Source organism: Podarcis muralis, chromosome 2 (assembly GCF_964188315.1).
Source record: "Podarcis muralis chromosome 2, rPodMur119.hap1.1, whole genome shotgun sequence".
Classification (NCBI taxonomy): Eukaryota; Metazoa; Chordata; class Lepidosauria; order Squamata; family Lacertidae; genus Podarcis; species Podarcis muralis.
In genome coordinates this window covers 59,985-75,408 of record NC_135656.1, presented here as the reverse complement: position 1 = coordinate 75,408, position 15,424 = coordinate 59,985, and the positions used below count along the sequence as shown (strand labels likewise).

The 15,424-nt window shown below is 55.6% G+C and overlaps 1 long non-coding RNA gene across 4 annotated transcripts in view; it reads right to left on the bottom strand.

Moving 5' to 3' along the window:
* Positions 1–15,424, bottom strand: part of LOC114589733 (uncharacterized) — a 66,086-nt gene that overhangs the window by 24,320 nt on the left and 26,342 nt on the right. Inside the window, exon 4 of one of the 4 annotated variants that reach the window (XR_013391719.1) lies at positions 657–2,155. The exons of the other annotated variants lie outside the window; for them this stretch is intronic. This is a non-coding gene — a long non-coding RNA (uncharacterized LOC114589733). Of the gene's footprint in view, positions 1–656; positions 2,156–15,424 lie in introns of those variants that run through there. 4 annotated transcript variants of the gene reach the window in all.

The window sequence follows — 15,424 nt, the reverse complement described above, 5'->3', positions numbered from 1 at the left end:
CGTATCGGATCTTCTTCTCCATCTTTTTCAAATATTTCTAATCTTTCAACTCTTTCCAATCCTCAGTGGGAAAAGAAAATGAAAGCTCACCTCACCAGTGTTTCTAAGGGACCCAAGCACCTGGAGGTCACAGCATTATGGGTGAAAGGATGTCAGTGGCAAGGAGGCCTGGGACAATGGGCCAGGTGTTTGCATGTGCCCCCCCCCCCCAGTTCAGCTACAGCCTCCACTGGGTTTTCCAGAAGCCATGCAAGATTTTTCAGCCAAGCAGGTCAAGGCAATGTTATTATTACATTGATTAAACTAATTTTATTAAATTTCTATGACACCCCTCATTGGGGGATCATATGCTTGTTTCACCTCTGCACTCTAAGTTATGGGTGGCCTTTCTCTCTTGCCAGCATTGTATATTGAAAACAAAAAATGCCCAGTTTGAAATTATTATTATAATTATTATACATTTATTTGTACCCTGCCTTTTCCCCTGATGGGGACCCAAGGCAGTTTACGGATGAAAAGAAGACAAGCTAAAACCTGGGTGGGGGATCTACAATTAAAAAGCAATTAAACACTGATAGAATTAAAACTGTGTGTGTATACATATAAAAATCTTGTAAAACCAAATAATGGCAATAAAAACAGCACAGCAGAAGCCCTTTCATTAAAAGCACATTTTTATTTTATATTGATGTATACTTCGCTAATTGTAGAGTTGGAAGGGACCCCAAGGGTCATGCAGGAATCTTTCACGCAACATGGGACTCAAACCCATGAGTCTTGGTCAAAATTTTAGGCCTTTATAGTGCAATCCTATACATATTCTCTCAGAAGTTCTTTGAAGTTCAGTGAGTTTGATTCCCAGGTAAGTGCATAGCCCCGCAGCCTTCCAGCAAAGGCTCCTCAGTGTGTTGGAATTTATTGTTACAATATGAGCTTATCGCAGTTGCAGACAGCCAGTTTGTTGACATCATGTGATATGGCTAGCTGTGGGAAAGAAGCTTCCCGGAAGTTCACAGGCTGGAAAAGTCTTTGTGAAGAGTGTAATATGAGACCTTCCTCTTGCGTATGTACAGGAAGTCTCTCTCTCGTTTGCTGGATTTTGAAGTGAACGGACATGTTTTCTGTAGTGCTGCAAAGTCAGAAATAAAGGATGTAAACAGACGTTTCTGACTATCTCTTTTCCCTGCCAGGGAAGCAGGAGGGAGGGGGTGTGCATTTCCCACGCTGGGAAGTGTCGCCTATTGAGACCTAGCCTGGATCCTGCGGGGATTGCAGCCAGGGAGGTCACCGGACACCAAGGCGGGAGCCTGGGAGAGTTGCCAGCTTCTCCCGAAGAAGGAGGCTTGTTTCTAACATTTATATATATATATATATATATAGAGAGAGAGAGAGAGAGAGAGAGAGAGTTGTAAAGTATTTTGTACTTCTTTGATTTTACCAACTGAGGGATTGATATAGGCACAAAAGGCCTTATGATCTTCAGATGGACAGCAACTCCGTTGAACCTGTGTGAGTGGTGGAATCTAAAAAATGAAAACACTTAAAAAAAAAAAAGGTGTTTTGAAGAATATATTGAATTTGCCATAACCTCACAATTGCCATCTAGTGTCACATTTGTATAATGCACCTTAAACACTTCAAATGTTATATTTGCAGCCGTAGAGTTGACTCTGGTGTCCTGGGCAGGGGTGGTTGGGATCCCAGGGTAAATATAAGGCGCAAGATCTTCTAGCACCACAAGTTTTTGCATGCAGTGGTCTCTATGATAAGCTAGTCATGTGTTGTGCTGAGACTTATAGTTTAGGGGCAAACTACAGTTCCCATGATTCTTGGGGGGTGGAGTCATGTACTGTAATGTTATGCCATGTCCACAGCCACTAACCGCAACAAAGAGGAATACTTTCTGGTGAATTTTCCTTAAATTGTCTCTTCTCAATTATATTTTTAGCATTTCTCCTGAAAATTTTTTATTGATTTGACATTTGTTTTAAATACAGAACGTAATCTGCATTTCATCCAGTGTTTAATCCAGAAGCTGGCCAGTTTGGTGGAAAGATTAGCAGAGCAAATATTAGCACTGCTCGATCCAAGGAATATTTGGAGGCTTTTAAACCAAGCCCGGTCAGAGAGCAGATACTGTACGGTGTGAAAACCCCTATGAAGAAAAAGAGAAAGGTCAGAGCACTTTCCATTGGGAGTTTCCCAGTTTGGGAGAGAGCAGGAAAGCAAAGGTCTTTTTGTAGTCCAACCCTCTGCAAGGGAAGAATCTTTTTGCCCCTCAAACCCAGGTCTTTGAGATGGAAAGTCTCCTGCTCTACAGACTGAGCTGTCGCAGTGATTTTCGGCGTCTGGGCATGCGCAGAAGCAATTTCCAGAGCCGCAGACACACACTGTCAGGGGTTCAGGAGCAGAGGCAAGGGCAAGGAAGGAAACAGAGAGCGAAGGGGAGGAGGCAGAAGAAAGGATGAGCGATGACGACGACCCGAGATCTCCGAGTCTCTCCAGTGAGTCGGAGGATTCACAGAAAGGAGCACCAGTGGCCAAGGCAAGGGGGGAGTTTAGGGGGGCACCCCAGGGAGATAGAGCCAGAGGGGAATCAGAGGAGAGCAGTTGGAGATCGGGTCCAGCGTCACCGCCAGAGAACAGGGAAGAGGAAAAGAGCCAGGGGGCAAGCGCTGGCAGCTCACAGCAGGAGGGAGGGCACGAGTCAGGGGTGGCCACACCTCCATCTGGGAGCGAAGAAACGGTTAGACGGAAGGTGGAAGGTTGCGCGCGCGCGCCAAGTTCAAATGCACAGGAAGGAAGCGCAGTAGGCAGCCCGGAAAGAGAGCCGGGTCCTAAAGCCCGGCGCAAGGAGACAGGAGAGTCCGGGGGGTCAGCGTCCGAAGAATCCCGGAAGGAAGAGACCCAGGGGGGCAGAGGGACCCAGAGAAGAACAGTCAGGCGGAAAAGGTGGAGCAGGGCTAGGATATTAAGTTGGTGTACGAGGGGCGGAGATTCAGACGGAGCTTCGCCGATCTAGCTACTAGACGTAGGGTTGCACGCAGCAGCTTGAGAATGGAAACTGTAACTCAATAAAGACTTTTACTTAATGACCGTTGGCTAGCGTGATCCTCTGTGAGCTAGGATCTTGAAGCAACCCTGACAGTAAGCTCCGTCTCACGTATTGTGGGCATCTACAGCCTCGAGGAGAGGAGAGAAGCAGGTGCCTACGAGTGAGCTCACGAACGGCAGCCGACATGACGGCTGAACAGCAGATAGCGGAACTCAGAGAAGCAGTGTCACAGCTGAATGCCGAGGCTCTCGCATCCAGGAAGAGAGAGGAGGACGCAGCTGCCGCCTACAGGGATCTCCAGGTCAGGTTGGAAGTGCTTACGAAGCAAGGGCAACAGACACCCAAACCAGAGGGGATTGGGTTGGGGAGACGCACAGGCGGTCTGGTCTCTCACTTCGATGGGAACCTGCAACAGTATCCCAATTTTAAAGCAGACGTACTGTGTGCACTGCAACTGCTGAGTAAAGATTTTAGAGATGAGCAAGAGAGAGTGGGGTTCATCATGTCTTATTTGCATGGGGATGCCAGAGCATGGCTGCGCAATTTATGGAGGGATAACGATCCGGCGCTCCAAAATGCGAATGCCTTTATTAAAGCGATGGATGCGTGTTTTTTATCAAGCATTGACGTGGATCTTGCTCGGCAACAGATTCATGGACTGAAGCAGGGAAGGGCCAGCGTACGGCAGTACCATGCCCGCTTTTTCGCCTTGGCCAGTGCCCTAGAATGGGACAGAGATGCGACCCCTGTAAGAGACCTTTTCTGGGAGGGACTAAACAGCTCTGTAAAAGATGAGATTGCGAGGGGGGAGAGACCCCGGACCACCCAGGAGGTCGTGCAGAGGGCGCTGGCAGTGGGGGTACGGCTGGAAGGACGTCCGTGGAGCAGGGACGAAGGGCGTGGAGGGCGCGAACCAGCCAGGGGCTCCTCCTTCTTTCCCAGAGAAGCAGCACGTACGCAATCCACGCCTCCGCCAGGGGGAGGAGCTGAACCGATGGAGGTTGGAGGTGCCAGGGCTCAGTCAGCAACCAGAGCCCTAGCACCAGCAGCAGTGAAAGCGAAGCCTCCTAGAGGGAACAGGAAGTGTTACGTCTGTGAGGAGCCAGGGCATATGGCGAAAGAGTGTCCCCAGAGGCTCCACAAGCTCACTGCAGCCTCAGCAATGGCGACTGCAGCAACGCAGCAAGGAGAACCACAGCAGGGAAACGACGCTGTCTGGCTGGAGGAAGAGGCACTGGGGCCCAGCCAGACGTATTAATGATGCAGTCCCCAGAGATTTTACAGCCCGTGAACCCCCTCCCGCCCAAACCAGTGGTGAGGCTCACCGCGTCGCTCCAGCTGCCCAATGGCATCACCATGGACGTGCCAATCACCATTGACTCAGGCAGCAATGCGGACTTTATGGGGCAGGACTTTGTCAACCAGCATGCTATACAGTTGCTGCCGGCCACACTGCCCCTGCAGGTGGTCACGGTGGATGGCAGGGAGCTGCTAGGAGGGCAAGTGGTGCAGCAGACGCCACCGATGGTGATGCGACTTGGGAATCACCAAGAAGTCATCAGCTTCAACGTCACTCAATTGTCGGACACGCCCATTGTGTTGGGCATGAGTTGGCTGGACAAACACAGCCCAACGCTGGCTTGGTACCAGAGGCAGCTGACCTTCGGCTCTTCCTTTTGTGCTGAACACTGCATCGTGCCCAGGCAGGAAGGAGAGGAAGAGGAGTCACAGCTACTGCTAGGCACACTGCAAGCGATTCCCCACAAGTACGCAGAATTTTTGGAAGTTTTCTGCGAGAAGGAGGCAGACAGGCTACCCCCTCACAGGCCATATGACTGCAAGATTGACCTGCTGCCAGGGGCGGCGCTGCCTAAGGGGAAACTGTATTCCATGTCAGAGGACGAGCTGCAAGAACTCAAGGAGTTCATAGATCATAATTTGGAGCGCGGTTTCATCCGAGAGTCCAAGGCGGTGGGAGGCAGCCCGGTGTTCTTCGTTAAGAAGCGGGATACGCCCCAAAAGAGGCTCGTAGTGGATTACAGGGCCTTGAACAGTGTGACTAAGCCGTCGGACTTCCCCATGCCCCGAATTGACGACCTCCTCGCAAAGGTGCGGAAGGGCAGAGTGTTCACCAAATTGGATCTGCGAGGTGCGTACAACCTCATTCGCATGCGGGAGGGAGACGAGTGGAAAACAGCCATGTTCACGCCACTGGGGACCTACGAATATAGAGTTATGCCTTTTGGATTGCAAAATGGCTCCCACGTTTTTCAAGCATTCATGCATCACGTGTTGGCGGGACTTCTCTACAAGACGTGCGTCTGTTTCTTAGATGACATCCTGATCTTTTCGGAGTCGCAACAGGAGCATGACAAACACGTCAAGGAAGTACTGAACAGGCTGAAGCACCATAGGCTCTACGCCAAGCTGGAGAAGTGCCAATTTGACGTGACGGAGGTGGATTTTCTGGGCTACAAGCTGTCTGACAAGGGGCTCGCCATGGACAGCGCCAAGGTTCGAGCGGTGTTGGATTGGAAGAGCCCGCGCAACCGGAAGGAGGTCCAACGGTTTGTCGGCTTTGCGAACTTCTATCGCAAGTTTATCAAGGGCTTCGCTATGCAGACGGCGGCCATCACTGACACGCTTAGCTCCAAGAAAAAGAAGTTCATTTGGACAGAGCAGGCGGAACAGTCCTTTCAGGCACTCAAGCGTCTCTTCGCGTCGGAAGAGCAGCTGCTTCATGTCAACCCCAGCAAGCCGATGAGGGTGGAGACTGACGCCTCGGACAGAGCCGTGGGGGCGGTCCTGCTGCAGAAAGACCCGCAGGGGGTGTGGCGACCGGGAGCGTTTTACTCCAGGAAGCTCAGCAAGTCCGAGCAGAACTACACCATATGGGACAGGGAGTTGCTGGCCATTCATGCAGCGTTCAAGGTGTGGAGGCACTTTCTGATCGGCGCCAAGCACACGGTGCAGGTTTGCACGGACCACAAGAACCTAGAGCACTGGCGCACGGCACAGTTCCTGAACCAAAGGCAGATACGTTGGGCTGAGTTCTTTGCGAACTTCGACTTCCGAATAGAGTATGTCCCGGGGGACACCAACATCATGGCGGACGCTCTCTCCCGCAAGCCACAGTATCTGGAGGAAGCAACGCCAGCGGCCGCCATGCACATCTTCGCACCAACAGTGTGGGCGTGCGCCGCGGCAACCGTGGATCTGGAGGCGGTGCGACGAGCGTTGCAGGGGGACTCCTTCGCGCAAGCAAAGATCTCAGAGGTGCAAAGGGGCAAAGCAGCGGCCGACGGTTTCCAGCTGAGAGATGGATTGCTCATCCGTAAAGGGGCCATCTACGTGCCGGGAGACGAACTTCGCGCCAAGGTGCTGCAGCAGATGCACGACGCGCCCACTGCAGGGCACTTCGGCAAGGAGAAGACGGTGGAACTAGTAGCCAGGGATTTCTGGTGGCCTGGAATGAGAAGGGAGGTCGCGGACTACGTGGCGAGGTGTGACACCTGCCAGAGGGCGAAGCCAGTGCTTAGACCGCCGGCCGGACTGTTGGAACCGCTGCAAACTCCGGCCGAACCTTGGGAGAGGGTGGCCCTGGACTTTGTCACGGATCTGCCCAGCTCGAGGGGCAAGACGGCAGTGCTGGTGGTGGTGGACTTGTTCTCCAAGATGGCACATTTCATTCCGTGTGCGAAGGTGGCCACGGCGGAACAAACCGCCAAACTGTTCATAGACCACGTGTTCAAGGTTCACGGTCTGCCACGGTCTATTCTGTCCGACCGGGGGCGGCAGTTCATCTCAAATTTCTGGCAGCGGCTGATGGGCTTCCTGAACGTCAAGATCAACCTGGCGTCGGCGAGACACCCGCAAACCAACGGGCAAGCAGAGCGGGTCAATGCCATCATGCAGCAGTACTTGAGGTGTTATGCAAATCAACAGCCAGCGACATGGGTGGATTACCTGCCGCTCGCCGAGTTCGCTTACAACAACACGAAGCACGTGTCCACGGGGGTCACACCGTTCTTCGCCAACAACGGGAGGCACCCCAGAACCTTCCCGGGACTGGAAAGGCTGGGGGAAGGGGAGCCGCAGACGGCAGATGCGTTCACGTCGGAACTGCAGGAAGTCCACGATCAGCTGAGGCGCCACCTGGAACTGGCCAAGCACGCATACAAGGTACAAGCGGACAAACGCAGAAGGGTTGGCGAAGAGCTACACGTGGGGGACTGGGTCTGGTTAGCAGCCCACGCAGTGCCGGCCAGGTCGTTGGCCAAGAAGAAACTAGGGCATAAGCAACTGGGGCCCTATCAAATCGAAGAGCAGGTCAACCCGGTGGCCTTCAGGCTGGCGCTTCCGGAGGGTTCCAGAATGCATCCGGTATTCCACAGATCGGTGCTCACTCCCTACAAGGCACCGCACAGGTTTCAGGAACCCGGAACGGCGCAGAGTCCGGCCAGAGACAGACCAGGGCACGCAGGAGTGGCACAGAAGGAGCGCATCAACGAAGTCACAGAGATTTTGGATTCCAGATGGGGGGAAGAAGGGGTAGAATACTTTCTCGCCAGGGAGGGCACCCCGGCCAGTGCGAACAGTTGGGTGCCGGACTACGCCTTGGACGAACCTCTGCTCAAAGACGAGTTTCATGCCCTCTTCCCACATAGACCGATGCCAGCAGACTTTTTCGACGACTGGCTTTTCACACCCACTGTCAGGGGTTCAGGAGCAGAGGCAAGGGCAAGGGAGGAAACAGAGAGCGAAGGGGAGGAGGCAGAAGAAAGGATGAGCGATGACGACGACCCGAGATCTCCGAGTCTCTCCAGTGAGTCGGAGGATTCACAGAAAGGAGCACCAGTGGCCAAGGCAAGGGGGGAGTTTAGGGGGGCACCCCAGGGAGATAGAGCCAGAGGGGAATCAGAGGAGAGCAGTTGGAGATCGGGTCCAGCGTCACCGCCAGAGAGCAGGGAAGAGGAAAGGAGCCAGGGGGCAAGCGCTGGCAGCTCACAGCAGGAGGGAGGGCACGAGTCAGGGGTGGCCACACCTCCATCTGGGAGCGAAGAAACGGTTAGACGGAAGGTGGAAGGTTGGGCGCGCGCGCCAAGTTCAAATGCACAGGAAGGAGGCGCAGTAGGCAGCCCGGAAAGAGAGCCGGGTCCTAAAGCCCGGCGCAAGGAGACAGGAGAGTCCGGGGGGTCAGCGTCCGAAGAATCCCGGAAGGAAGAGACCCAGGGGGGCAGAGGGACCCAGAGAAGAACAGTCAGGCGGAAAAGGTGGAGCAGGGCTAGGATATTAAGTTGGTGTACGAGGGGCGGAGATTCAGACGGAGCTTCGCCGATCTAGCTACTAGACGTAGGGTTGCACGCAGCAGCTTGAGAATGGAAACTGTAACTCAATAAAGACTTTTACTTAATGACCGTTGGCTAGCGTGATCCTCTGTGAGCTAGGATCTTGAAGCAACCCTGACAGTAAGCTCCGTCTCTTGTATTGTGGGCATCTACAGCCTCGAGGAGAGGAGAGAAGCAGGTGCCTACTAGTGAGCTCACGAACGGCAGCCGACATGACGGCTGAACAGCAGATAGCGGAACTCAGAGAAGCAGTGTCACAGCTGAATGCCGAGGCTCTCGCATCCAGGAAGAGAGAGGAGGACGCAGCTGCCGCCTACAGGGATCTCCAGGTCAGGTTGGAAGTGCTTACGAAGCAAGGGCAACAGACACCCAAACCAGAGGGGATTGGGTTGGGGAGACGCACAGGCGGTCTGGTCTCTCACTTCGATGGGAACCTGCAACAGTATCCCAATTTTAAAGCAGACGTACTGTGTGCACTGCAACTGCTGAGTAAAGATTTTAGAGATGAGCAAGAGAAAGTGGGGTTCATCATGTCTTATTTGCATGGGGATGCCAGAGCATGGCTGCGCAATTTATGGAGGGATAACGATCCGGCGCTCCAAAATGCGAATGCCTTTATTAAAGCGATGGATGCGTGTTTTTTATCAAGCATTGACGTGGATCTTGCTCGGCAACAGATTCATGGACTGAAGCAGGGAAGGGCCAGCGTACGGCAGTACCATGCCCGCTTTTTCGCCTTGGCCAGTGCCCTAGAATGGGACAGAGATGCGACCCCTGTAAGAGACCTTTTCTGGGAGGGACTAAACAGCTCTGTAAAAGATGAGATTGCGAGGGGGGAGAGACCCCGGACCACCCAGGAGGTCGTGCAGAGGGCGCTGGCAGTGGGGGTACGGCTGGAAGGACGTCCGTGGAGCAGGGACGAAGGGCGTGGAGGGCGCGAACCAGCCAGGGGCTCCTCCTTCTTTCCCAGAGAAGCAGCACGTACGCAATCCACGCCTCCGCCAGGGGGAGGAGCTGAACCGATGGAGGTTGGAGGTGCCAGGGCTCAGTCAGCAACCAGAGCCCTAGCACCAGCAGCAGTGAAAGCGAAGCCTCCTAGAGGGAACAGGAAGTGTTACGTCTGTGAGGAGCCAGGGCATATGGCGAAAGAGTGTCCCCAGAGGCTCCACAAGCTCACTGCAGCCTCAGCAATGGCGACTGCAGCAACGCAGCAAGGAGAACCACAGCAGGGAAACGACGCTGTCTGGCTGGAGGAAGAGGCACTGGGGCCCAGCCAGACGTATTAATGATGCAGTCCCCAGAGATTTTACAGCCCGTGAACCCCCTCCCGCCCAAACCAGTGGTGAGGCTCACCGCGTCGCTCCAGCTGCCCAATGGCATCACCATGGACGTGCCAATCACCATTGACTCAGGCAGCAATGCGGACTTTATGGGGCAGGACTTTGTCAACCAGCATGCTATACAGTTGCTGCCGGCCACACTGCCCCTGCAGGTGGTCACGGTGGATGGCAGGGAGCTGCTAGGAGGGCAAGTGGTGCAGCAGACGCCACCGATGGTGATGCGACTTGGGAATCACCAAGAAGTCATCAGCTTCAACGTCACTCAATTGTCGGACACGCCCATTGTGTTGGGCATGAGTTGGCTGGACAAACACAGCCCAACGCTGGCTTGGTACCAGAGGCAGCTGACCTTCGGCTCTTCCTTTTGTGCTGAACACTGCATCGTGCGCAGGAAGGAGAGGAAGAGGAGTCACAGCTACTGCTAGGCACGCTGCAAGCGATTCCCCACAAGTACGCAGAATTTTTGGAAGTTTTCTGCGAGAAGGAGGCAGACAGGCTACCCCCTCACAGGCCATATGACTGCAAGATTGACCTGCTGCCAGGGGCGGCGCTGCCTAAGGGGAGACTGTATTCCATGTCAGAGGACGAGCTGCAAGAACTCAAGGAGTTCATAGATCATAATTTGGAGCGCGGTTTCATCCGAGAGTCCAAGGCGGTGGGAGGCAGCCCGGTGTTCTTCGTTAAGAAGCGGGATACGCCCCAAAAGAGGCTCGTAGTGGATTACAGGATCTTGAACAGTGTGACTAAGCCGTCGGACTTCCCCATGCCCCGAATTGACGACCTCCTCGCAAAGGTGCGGAAGGGCAGAGTGTTCACCAAATTGGATCTGCGAGGTGCGTACAACCTCATTCGCATGCGGGAGGGAGACGAGTGGAAAACAGCCATGTTCACGCCACTGGGGACCTACGAATATAGAGTTATGCCTTTTGGATTGCAAAATGGCTCCCACGTTTTTCAAGCATTCATGCATCACGTGTTGGCGGGACTTCTCTACAAGACGTGCGTCTGTTTCTTAGATGACATCCTGATCTTTTCGGAGTCGCAACAGGAGCATGACAAACACGTCAAGGAAGTACTGAACAGGCTGAAGCACCATAGGCTCTACGCCAAGCTGGAGAAGTGCCAATTTGACGTGACGGAGGTGGATTTTCTGGGCTACAAGCTGTCTGACAAGGGGCTCGCCATGGACAGCGCCAAGGTTCGAGCGGTGTTGGATTGGAAGAGCCCGCGCAACCGGAAGGAGGTCCAACGGTTTGTCGGCTTTGCGAACTTCTATCGCAAGTTTATCAAGGGCTTCGCTATGCAGACGGCGGCCATCACTGACACGCTTAGCTCCAAGAAAAAGAAGTTCATTTGGACAGAGCAGGCGGAACAGTCCTTTCAGGCACTCAAGCGTCTCTTCGCGTCGGAAGAGCAGCTGCTTCATGTCAACCCCAGCAAGCCGATGAGGGTGGAGACTGACGCCTCGGACAGAGCCGTGGGGGCGGTCCTGCTGCAGAAAGACCCGCAGGGGGTGTGGCGACCGGGAGCGTTTTACTCCAGGAAGCTCAGCAAGTCCGAGCAGAACTACACCATATGGGACAGGGAGTTGCTGGCCATTCATGCAGCGTTCAAGGCGTGGAGGCACTTTCTGATCGGCGCCAAGCACACGGTGCAAGTTTGCACGGACCACAAGAACCTAGAGCACTGGCGCACGGCACAGTTCCTGAACCAAAGGCAGATACGTTGGGCTGAGTTCTTTGCGAACTTCGACTTCCGAATAGAGTATGTCCCGGGGGACACCAACATCATGGCGGACGCTCTCTCCCGCAAGCCACAGTATCTGGAGGAAGCAACGCCAGCGGCCGCCATGCACATCTTCGCACCAACAGTGTGGGCGTGCGCCGCGGCAACCGTGGATCTGGAGGCGGTGCGACGAGCGTTGCAAGGGGACTCCTTCGCGCAAGCAAAGATCTCAGAGGTGCAAAGGGGCAAAGCAGCGGCCGACGGTTTCCAGCTAAGAGATGGATTGCTCATCCGTAAAGGGGCCATCTACGTGCCGGGAGACGAACTTCGCGCCAAGGTGCTGCAGCAGCTGCACGACGCGCCCACTGCAGGGCACTTCGGCAAGGAGAAGACGGTGGAACTAGTAGCCAGGGATTTCTGGTGGCCTGGAATGAGAAGGGAGGTCGCGGACTACGTGGCGAGGTGTGACACCTGCCAGAGGGCGAAGCCAGTGCTTAGACCGCCGGCCGGACTGTTGGAACCGCTGCAAACTCCGGCCGAACCTTGGGAGAGGGTGGCCCTGGACTTTGTCACGGATCTGCCCAGCTCGAGGGGCAAGACGGCAGTGCTGGTGGTGGTGGACTTGTTCTCCAAGATGGCACATTTCATTCCGTGTGCGAAGGTGGCCACGGCGGAACAAACCGCCAAACTGTTCATAGACCACGTGTTCAAGGTTCACGGTCTGCCACGGTCTATTCTGTCCGACCGGGGGCGGCAGTTCATCTCAAATTTCTGGCAGCGGCTGATGGGCTTCCTGAACGTCAAGATCAACCTGGCGTCGGCGAGACACCCGCAAACCAACGGGCAAGCAGAGCGGGTCAATGCCATCATGCAGCAGTACTTGAGGTGCTATGCAAATCAACAGCCTGCGACGTGGGTGGATTACCTGCCGCTCGCCGAGTTCGCTTACAACAACACGAAGCACGTGTCCACGGGGGTCACACCGTTCTTCGCCAACAACGGGAGGCACCCCAGAACCTTCCCGGGACTGGAAAGGCTGGGGGAAGGGGAGCCGCAGACGGCAGATGCGTTCGCGTCGGAACTGCAGGAAGTCCACGATCAGCTGAGGCGCCACCTGGAGCTGGCCAAGCACGCATACAAGGTACAAGCGGACAAACGCAGAAGGGTTGGCGAAGAGCTACGCGTGGGGGACTGGGTCTGGTTAGCAGCCCACGCAGTGCCGGCCAGGTCGTTGGCCAAGAAGAAACTAGGGCATAAGCAACTGGGGCCCTATCAAGTCGAAGAGCAGGTCAACCCGGTGGCCTTCAGGCTGGCACTTCCGGAGGGTTCCAGAATGCATCCGGTATTCCACAGATCGGTGCTCACTCCCTACAAGGCACCGCACAGGTTTCAGGAACCCGGAACGGCGCAGAGTCCGGCCAGAGACAGAACAGGGCACGCAGGAGTGGCACAGAAGGAGCGCATCAACGAAGTCACAGAGATTTTGGATTCCAGATGGGGGGAAGAAGGGGTAGAATACTTTCTCGCCAGGGAGGGCACCCCGGCCAGTGCGAACAGTTGGGTGCCGGACTACGCCTTGGACGAACCTCTGCTCAAAGACGAGTTTCATGCCCTCTTCCCACATAGACCGATGCCAGCAGACTTTTTCGACGACTGGCTTTTCACACCCACGCTTTCGGGCAGCACGTTCCGGGGGTTCGACTCTGACGAGGACCCGATACGAGACGTCCGTTCCCCGGAGGGGTCGCCCTCGGGATCTGCCTCAGAACCCTCGTATTGGTGGGACGACAAACCAGAGGAACAGTGGCGCAGGAAGTGGCAAGAAGGTCCAGGCCGAGCAACGCCGCCTGGAGGAAGCGAGGGAGAGACGGACATGGACATTTTCGGGGACGATCCAGGTTTCGAGCACGGCGGCACAGAGATGGAAGCAGAGGTGACCGTCGTCGACGAGAGAAGGGAGGAAGAACCGGAAGACTTCGGAGGGAGGCCCGCTACGGGAACCGAACGGTACCCGACATTCGTCTCCTTGACGCAGCAGCACCCAGCTCCAGCACCGGAAGGAGGGGAAGGGGGAGTGGGGGGCTTCGAGGGGGGGATGGATGTCAGGGGTTCAGGAGCAGAGGCAAGGGCAAGGGAGGAAACAGAGAGCGAAGGGGAGGAGGCAGAAGAAAGGATGAGCGATGACGACGACCCGAGATCTCCGAGTCTCTCCAGTGAGTCGGAGGATTCACAGAAAGGAGCACCAGTGGCCAAGGCAAGGGGGGAGTTTAGGGGGGCACCCCAGGGAGATAGAGCCAGAGGGGAATCAGAGGAGAGCAGTTGGAGATCGGGTCCAGCGTCACCGCCAGAGAGCAGGGAAGAGGAAAGGAGCCAGGGGGCAAGCGCTGGCAGCTCACAGCAGGAGGGAGGGCACGAGTCAGGGGTGGCCACACCTCCATCTGGGAGCGAAGAAACGGTTAGACGGAAGGTGGAAGGTTGGGCGCGCGCGCCAAGTTCAAATGCACAGGAAGGAGGCGCAGTAGGCAGCCCGGAAAGAGAGCCGGGTCCTAAAGCCCGGCGCAAGGAGACAGGAGAGTCCGGGGGGTCAGCGTCCGAAGAATCCCGGAAGGAAGAGACCCAGGGGGGCAGAGGGACCCAGAGAAGAACAGTCAGGCGGAAAAGGTGGAGCAGGGCTAGGATATTAAGTTGGTGTACGAGGGGCGGAGATTCAGACGGAGCTTCGCCGATCTAGCTACTAGACGTAGGGTTGCACGCAGCAGCTTGAGAATGGAAACTGTAACTCAATAAAGACTTTTACTTAATGACCGTTGGCTAGCGTGATCCTCTGTGAGCTAGGATCTTGAAGCAACCCTGACACCCACGCTTTCGGGCAGCACGTTCCGGGGGTTCGACTCGGACGAGGACCCGATACGAGACGTCCGTTCCCCGGAGGGGTCGCCCTCGGGATCTGCCTCAGAACCCTCGTATTGGTGGGACGACAAACCAGAGGAACAGTGGCGCAGGAAGTGGCAAGAAGGTCCAGGCCGAGCAACGCCGCCTGGAGGAAGCGAGGGAGAGACGGACATGGACATTTTCGGGGACGATCCAGGTTTCGAGCACGGCGGCACAGAGATGGAAGCAGAGGTGACCGTCGTCGACGAGAGAAGGGAGGAAGAACCGGAAGACTTCGGAGGGAGGCCCGCTACGGGAACCGAACGGTACCCGACATTCGTCTCCTTGACGCAGCAGCACCCAGCTCCAGCACCGGAAGGAGGGGAAGGGGGAGTGGGGGGCTTCGAGGGGGGGATGGATGTCAGGGGTTCAGGAGCAGAGGCAAGGGCAAGGAAGGAAACAGAGAGCGAAGGGGAGGAGGCAGAAGAAAGGATGAGCGATGACGACGACCCGAGATCTCCGAGTCTCTCCAGTGAGTCGGAGGATTCACAGAAAGGAGCACCAGTGGCCAAGGCAAGGGGGGAGTTTAGGGGGGCACCCCAGGGAGATAGAGCCAGAGGGGAATCAGAGGAGAGCAGTTGGAGATCGGGTCCAGCGTCACCGCCAGAGAACAGGGAAGAGGAAAAGAGCCAGGGGGCAAGCGCTGGCAGCTCACAGCAGGAGGGAGGGCACGAGTCAGGGGTGGCCACACCTCCATCTGGGAGCGAAGAAACGGTTAGACGGAAGGTGGAAGGTTGCGCGCGCGCGCCAAGTTCAAATGCACAGGAAGGAAGCGCAGTAGGCAGCCCGGAAAGAGAGCCGGGTCCTAAAGCCCGGCGCAAGGAGACAGGAGAGTCCGGGGGGTCAGCGTCCGAAGAATCCCGGAAGGAAGAGACCCAGGGGGGCAGAGGGACCCAGAGAAGAACAGTCAGGCGGAAAAGGTGGAGCAGGGCTAGGATATTAAGTTGGTGTACGAGGGGCGGAGATTCAGACGGAGCTTCGCCGATCTAGCTACTAGACGTAGGGTTGCACGCAGCAGCTTGAGA